This window comes from Nomia melanderi, unplaced genomic scaffold (genome assembly GCF_051020985.1).
Source record: "Nomia melanderi isolate GNS246 unplaced genomic scaffold, iyNomMela1 scaffold0411, whole genome shotgun sequence".
Lineage (NCBI taxonomy): Eukaryota > Metazoa > Arthropoda > Insecta > Hymenoptera > Halictidae > Nomia > Nomia melanderi.
This window is the reverse complement of record NW_027475526.1, coordinates 15,001-22,500: the sequence shown is the minus strand read 5'-3', so window position 1 is coordinate 22,500 and position 7,500 is coordinate 15,001. Positions and strand designations below refer to the sequence as shown.

Genomic DNA, 7,500 nt, shown 5'->3' with positions numbered 1-7,500 from the left:
CGTCAAAGCGTTCGTGCGTCGAATTCGAAAAATAAAAAAAAGAAATACACCTTTTCTCTCTCTCTCGGGGTAAAAAGAGTCGATGTGTATTGTGTATAAAGGTTCTGCTGCGAGAAGTCTCGTTTTGCCGTGTGTTTCGGTAACGACGATCCTCCGAAACGTACATCTCATTCGTAAGAGAGGAAGAAACAATCTCCCTGGGGCCAGTCGGTAATATACCGACATACGACGTGTCGTGCACATCCGTCTCACGCACGGTATACAAAATATGAATAAAACGTGTGTAGTCTCTCTCTCTCTCGACTTCTTAATATTTTCTTTCACCTCTGACGCATCATTTCAGGTGACGTCGGGAGCGCGGGAAAAAAAATTTTTCTAAACACACGAAACCGTTCATCTCACGAACAGCCGAAAAAGTTGTCGCTCAGATCCATATCGCAGTGGAGCGGTATCCGCGGGCGGTCGTAATTGAACGACGCACGACGCCGCGAACACTCACGCGAGTCCATACAAACGATTCCGATCGTTTTGCAACAACTAGAACGTACACTGTCCGTGAAATTCACAGAATTTTCGCGTGTCCGCGACAAACGCCGACGAGACACCCATCGTTCGCTCGTACGTAGCATCCTTCTCTTAACCCGACTCAGAAACGTTCTTTGCGCCCTTCGGTAAAAAAACGTTCGATCCGAAGAGGTGAACGACGGCGGGGATTTGACAGAGCTACGCAAGCAGTGTATGGTACGTAAACGACCCTCAGCCAGGCGTGGTCCAGGAATTGTATCCGTGGACCGCAATGTGCGTTCGAAATGTCGATGTTCATGTGTCCTGCAGTTCACACGTTGACGCGCAATTAGCTGCGTTCTTCATCGACCCACGAGCCAAGTGATCCACCGTTCAGGGTAATCGTATAAATTTTATATTTCACATATATAATTTTATTCTCATTTGTTCGACCTAATATCTCTCTTCTTTCAAAGAGAAGATAAAAGTTGATACCTGAATCTCCGACCAGCGCGCGAAGGAGATTCAGGCGTCGCCTTGGAGACGACACCGAAGCCTTTCGAGACGAAAAACGTTCAAGTAATATGTATATATTTCTCGACGTTCCGGGCGTATAGTGCATTCAAAACCCGCGAAAGACGCAGAAGACTCGCACGCGTGGAAACGACGGGGATATATTTTGTATCCTACCCGATACTGAATCCATCGCGTGCAGTCGACCCTCGCGTTCTTCCGATCAGACGCATCTATTGTTGCGCGCATGTTTTCGCGTCGCATCGCGCGAAACGTTGCACGAATCGTACCGATCGATCGATTGAAAGCAAATAATGAAAAAAGACTTCACAGCTGGCTCTTTGCCGGTCATTCGTCCATGTTATCTCTTGCCGCGAAATTGGCGCGCAAGAGTTGGGTGTCAGACGCGCGGCTTTAAAACGAGCTTCACGGCCGGTCCCTTCGTTACCGCTTTCGTTCTTTCTCTCGGAACGACCATGAACGAACACGACGAGCGACGCTACGGCATACACACGTCCACGGATTCGATTAAAAAAACAGACTTCACAGCTGGCTCTTTGCCGTCATTCGTCCCATATTTATCTCTTGCCGCGAAATTGGCGCGCAAGAGTTGGGTGTCAGACGCACGGCTTTAAAACGAGCTTCACGGCCGGTCCTCTCAATTCCGTGTACGGTACACGCAAGATGCGGGTTCCACTTCCAGACTACCCGGTCCCTTCTCTCTACGAGAATCGATAGTAGAAGAACGGCTCGAAAACGCGTCTCAGAGACTAGGGGAAAAGAAGCGGTATGCGAGCGAAACGAAAACGCATTATGGAAACGTCGCGAAACAATGTTCGACGGTTGCTCGGTTCCAATCGTGCGGCCGTTTCAATTTCTCGTGCGCTTCACCGTCCCTCCGTAACTCTGGCCGATCGCGTATACCGAAGAGCCGACACGCGCAAAAACCACAGGCATTGTATACTGTATATATATATGTTACAGTCACAGCCTTCGCGCGTTTTACTCTCCGACGCGGGGTTTCCACGACGAAAGAGAGACAGTTTCGTGGCGGGTGACTCGGCCGAATCGCTACGACGGGTATTTCTATTATAGAACGAATCATCGCCACCCTTTACCAGTGCCCGACGAAGGAATCACAAGGTCATCTGGAGTTTACAATGCCAGCGACGGTAATTCCAACGAAGACCCGATAAGTCAACTCATCGTTCTATTTCTCCCCGTACAGAAAAGCGAATCGACGCTAACGCACCTCGCGCAAGCACGAACGTTCTCTTCGCGTGGATCATCCCATCGTCGAAAGATGTAAAGACGCATTGGAGATCGTGGTCTCTGGCGGGCTCATTGCACGCCCCACTGCATATCTTTCCTCGAATCGAGAATGATTCGTCCACTAAGGCTGCGAAACTACGCGTCGAGGAAACTAGGGGAAAGAAGCGGGATGCGAGCGAAACGACAATACATTATGGAAACGTCGCGAAACAATGTTCGGCGGTTGCTCGTTTCCTCCTGCGGACGTTTCATTGCTCGGGCGCTTCACGTCCCTCCGTAACCTTCGCGCGATCGCGTGCCCCGGAGAGCCGGCAACCGGTGAACCACAGGCGTATAAACTATAGTCTTCTATAGCAAGCCTTCGGCGGTTACTCTCCGACGCGGGGATTCCACGACGAGAGAGAATTTCGTGGCGGGTGACATCGGTCGAAACGCTACGACGGGTATTTCTATTATAGAACGAATCATCGCCACCCTTTACCAGTGCCCGACGAAGGAATCACAAGGTCATCTGGAGTTTACAATGCCAGCGACGGTAATTCCAACGAAGACCCGATAAGTCAACTCATCGTTCTATTTCTCCCCGTACAGACAAGCGAATCAACGCTATCGCACCTCACGCATGCACGAACGTTCTCTTCGCGTGAATCGTCCCATCGTCGAAAGATATAGCCGCTTGGAGATCGTGGCCCATCAAGTTCTTCCGTAACTCCTGCGCGATCGCGTACCCCGGAGAGCAGGCAACCGGTGAACCACAGGCGTATAAACTATAGTCTTCTATAGCAAGCCTTCGCGTTTACTCTACGACGCGGGGATTCCACGACGAGAGAGATTTTCGTGGCGGGTGACACGGCCGAATCGCTACGACGGGTATTTCTATTATAGAACGAATCATCGCCACCCTTTACCAGTGCCCGACGAAGGAATCACAAGGTCATCTGGAGTTTACAATGCCAGCGACGGTAATTCCAACGAAGACCCGATAAGTCAACTCATCGTTCTATTTCTCCCCGTACAGAAAAGCGAATCGGCGCTATCGCACCTCACGCAAGCAGGAATGATCTCTTCGCGTGGATCGTCCCATCGTCGAAAGATGTAAGACGTACAGAAATCGTGGTCCATCACGATTATTCGTAACTCTCCGAGTCGCGTATCTGAGAGTAGGACAAACGGAGAACCACAGGCATAAATAATACTATATGTTTCTTATATAGTTAGCCTTCGCGTTTTACTCTCCGACATGGGATTCCACGACGAGAGAGAGTTTCGTGGCGGGTGTCTCGGCCGAATCGCTACGACGGGTATTTCTATTATAGAACGAATCATCGCCACCCTTTACCAGTGCCCGACGAAGGAATCACAAGGTCATCTGGAGTTTACAATGCCAGCGACGGTAATTCCAACGAAGACCCGATAAGTCAACTCATCGTTCTATTTCTCCCCGTACAGAAAAGCGAATCGACGCTATCGCACCTCGCGCGAGCACGTAACTACTCTTCGCGTGGATCGTCCCATCGTCGAAAGATGTAAGACGCACGGAAATCGTGGCCCATCAACGTTTTTTGTAACTCTGCCGATCGCGTATCACAGAGCCGAGACGCACATACCACAGGCGTATAATACCGTTTTCTTTCGTATGGTAAGCCTTCGCGTTTACTCTTCGGCGCGGGGTTTCCACGTCGAGAGAGACATTCGTGGCGGGTGACATCGGTCGAAACGCTACGACGGGTATTACTATTATAGAACGAATCATCGCCACCCTTTACAGTGCCCGACGAAGGAATCACAAGGTCATCTGGAGTTTACAATGCCAGCGACGGTAATTCCAACGAAGACCCGATAAGTCAACTCAACGTTCTATTTCTCCCCGTACAGAAAAGCGAATCGACGCTGTTGCACCTCACGCAAGCACGAACGTTCTCTTCGCGTGGATCGTCCCATCGTCGAAAGATGTAAGACGCACGGAAATCGTGGCACATCACGTGTTTTCGGAACTCTGTCGACCGCGTATCTCAGAGACGACGCGGCGCGAACCACTGGCATATACTATTATATATCGCGTTTTACCCTCCGACGCGGGGATTCCACGACGAGAGAGAGTTTCGTGAGCGGGTTGACTCGGAAGAAACGCTACGACGGGTATTTCTATTATAGAACGCATCATCGCCACCCTTTACCAGTGCCCGACGAAGGAATCACAAGGTCATCTGGAGTTTACAATGCCAGCGACGGTAATTCCAACGAAGACCCGATAAGTCAACTCAACGTTCTATTTCTCCCCGTACAGAAAAGCGAATCGACGCAATCGCACCATACGCGTGCACGTAAACAACTCTTCGCGTGGATCGTCCCATCGTCGAGAGACGTAAGTTTTCATAGTATGAATTCGCGTTTACTCTCCGACGCGGGGATTCCACGACGAGAGAGAGTTTCGTGAGCGGGTTGACTCGGAAGAAACGCTACGACGGGTATTTCTATTATAGAACGCATCATCGCCACCCTTTACCAGTGCCCGACGAAGGAATCACAAGGTCATCTGGAGTTTACAATGCAGCGACGGTAATTCCAACGAAGACCCGATAAGTCAACTCAACGTTCTATTTCTCCCCGTACAGAAAAGCGAATCGACGCAATCGCACCATACGCGTGCACGTAAACAACTCTTCGCGTGGATCGTCCCATCGTCGAGAGACGTAAGTTTTCATAGTATGAATTCGCGTTTTACTCTCCGACGCGGGGATTCCACGACGAGAGAGAGTTTCGTGAGCGGGTTGACTCGGAAGAAACGCTACGACGGGTATTTCTATTATAGAACGCATCATCGCACCCTTTACCAGTGCCCGACGAAGGAATCACAAGGTCATCTGGAGTTTACAATGCCAGCGACGGTAATTCCAACGAAGACCCGATAAGTCAACTCAACGTTCTATTACTCCCCGTACAGAAAAGCGAATCGACGCAATCGCACCATACGCGTGCACGTAACAACTCTTCGCGTGGATCGTCCCATCGTCGAGAGACGTAAGTTTCATAGTAAGCCTTCGGCGTTTTACTCTCCGACGCGGGGATTCCACGACGAGAGAGAGAGTTTCGTGAGCGGGTTGACTCGGAAGAAACGCTACGACGGGTATTTCTATTATAGAACGCATCATCGCCACCCTTTACCAGTGCCCGACGAAGGAATCACAAGGTCATCTGGAGTTTACAATGCCAGCGACGGTAATTCCAACGAAGACCCGATAAGTCAACTCAACGTTCTATTTCTCCCCGTACAGAAAAGCGAATCGACGCAATCGCACCATACGCGTACACGTAAACAACTCTTCGCGTGGATCGTCCCATCGTCGAGAGACGTAAGTTTTCATAGTATGAATTCGCGTTTTACTCTCCGACGCGGGGATTCCACGACGAGAGAGAGTTTCGTGAGCGGGTTGACTCCGAAGAAACGCTACGACGGGTATTTCTATTATAGAACGCATCATCGCCACCCTTTACCAGTGCCCGACGAAGGAATCACAAGGTCATCTGGAGTTTACAATGCCAGCGACGGTAATTCCAACGAAGACCCGATAAGTCAACTCAACGTTCTATTTCTCCCCGTACAGAAAAGCGAATCGACGCAATCGCACCATACGCGTGCACGTAAACAACTCTTCGCGTGGATCGTCCCATCGTCGAGAGACGTAAGTTTTCATAGTATGAATTCGCGTTTTACTCTCCGACGCGGGGATTCCACGACGAGAGAGAGTTTCGTGAGCGGGTTGACTCGGAAGAAACGCTACGACGGGTATTTCTATTATAGAACGCATCATCGCCACCCTTTACCAGTGCCCGACGAAGGAATCACAAGGTCATCTGGAGTTTACAATGCCAGCGACGGTAATTCCAACGAAGACCCGATAAGTCAACTCAACGTTCTATTACTCCCCGTACAGAAAAGCGAATCGACGCAATCGCACCATACGCGTGCACGTAACAACTCTTCGCGTGGATCGTCCCATCGTCGAGAGACGTAAGTTTCCATACTATGAATTCGCGTTTTACTCTCCGACGCGGGGATTCCACGACGAGAGAGTGTTTCGTGAGCGGGTTGACTCGGAAGAAACGCTACGACGGGTATTTCTATTATAGAACGCATCATCGCCACCCTTTACCAGTGCCCGACGAAGGAATCACAAGGTCATCTGGAGTTTACAATGCCAGCGACGGTAATTCCAACGAAGACCCGATAAGTCAACTCAACGTTCTATTGCTCCCCGTACAGAAAAGCGAATCGACGCAATCGCACCATACGCGTGCACGTAACAACTCTTCGCGTGGATCGTCCCATCGTCGAGAGACGTAAGTTTCATAAGTAAGCCTTCGGCGTTTTACTCTCCGACGCGGGGATTCCACGACGAGAGAGTGTTTCGTGGCGGGTGACTAGGCCGAAACGCTACGACGGGTATTTCTATTATAGAACGAATCATCGCCACCCTTTACCAGTGCCCGACGAAGGAATCACAAGGTCATCTGGAGTTTACAATGCCAGCGACGGTAATTCCAACGAAGACCCGATAAGTCAGCTCATCGTTCTATTTCTCCCCGTACAGAAAAGCGAATCGACGCTATCGCACCTCGCGCGAGCACGTAACAACTCTTCGCGTGGATCGTCCCATCGTCGAGAGACGTAAGACGCACGGAAATCGTGGTTCATCGCGTCTTTTCCTACTCTCTTGAATCGCAATTTCGTATAGAGCCTACACACGCGAACCACCGGCATATACTATTTCTTCTCTCATAGTAAGCCTTCGCGCGTTTTACTCTCCGACGCGGGGATTCCACGACGAGAGAGTGTTTCGTGGCGGGTGTCTCGGCCGAATCGCTACGACGGGTATTTCTATTATAGAACGAATCATCGCCACCCTTTACCAGTGCCCGACGAAGGAATCACAAGGTCATCTGGAGTTTACAATGCCAGCGACGGTAATTCCAACGAAGACCCGATAAGTCAACTCATCGTTCTATTTCTCCCGTACAGAAAAGCGAATCGACGCTATCGCACCTCGCGCGAGCACGAAACAACTCTTCGCGTGGATCGTCCCATCGTCGAAAGATGTAAGACGCACGGAAATCGTGGTTCGGCGGGCTCTATGCGCCTTGTTCAAAGTAAAAAAAAAAAATTTCGACGGACGGGAGAAGTGTATTTCTCCGCGCGTAAGCCGTTCGAAA

The 7,500-nt window shown here is 50.3% G+C and overlaps 1 non-coding gene across 1 annotated transcript; it reads right to left on the bottom strand.

Moving 5' to 3' along the window:
* Positions 1 to 750: 750 nt before the first annotated feature.
* On the bottom strand, positions 751 to 905 carry LOC143176195 (5.8S ribosomal RNA). The gene has a single exon (XR_013000780.1). It is a non-coding gene; the product is annotated as a 5.8S ribosomal RNA (ribosomal RNA).
* Between the last annotated feature and the right edge of the window lie 6,595 nt (positions 906 to 7,500).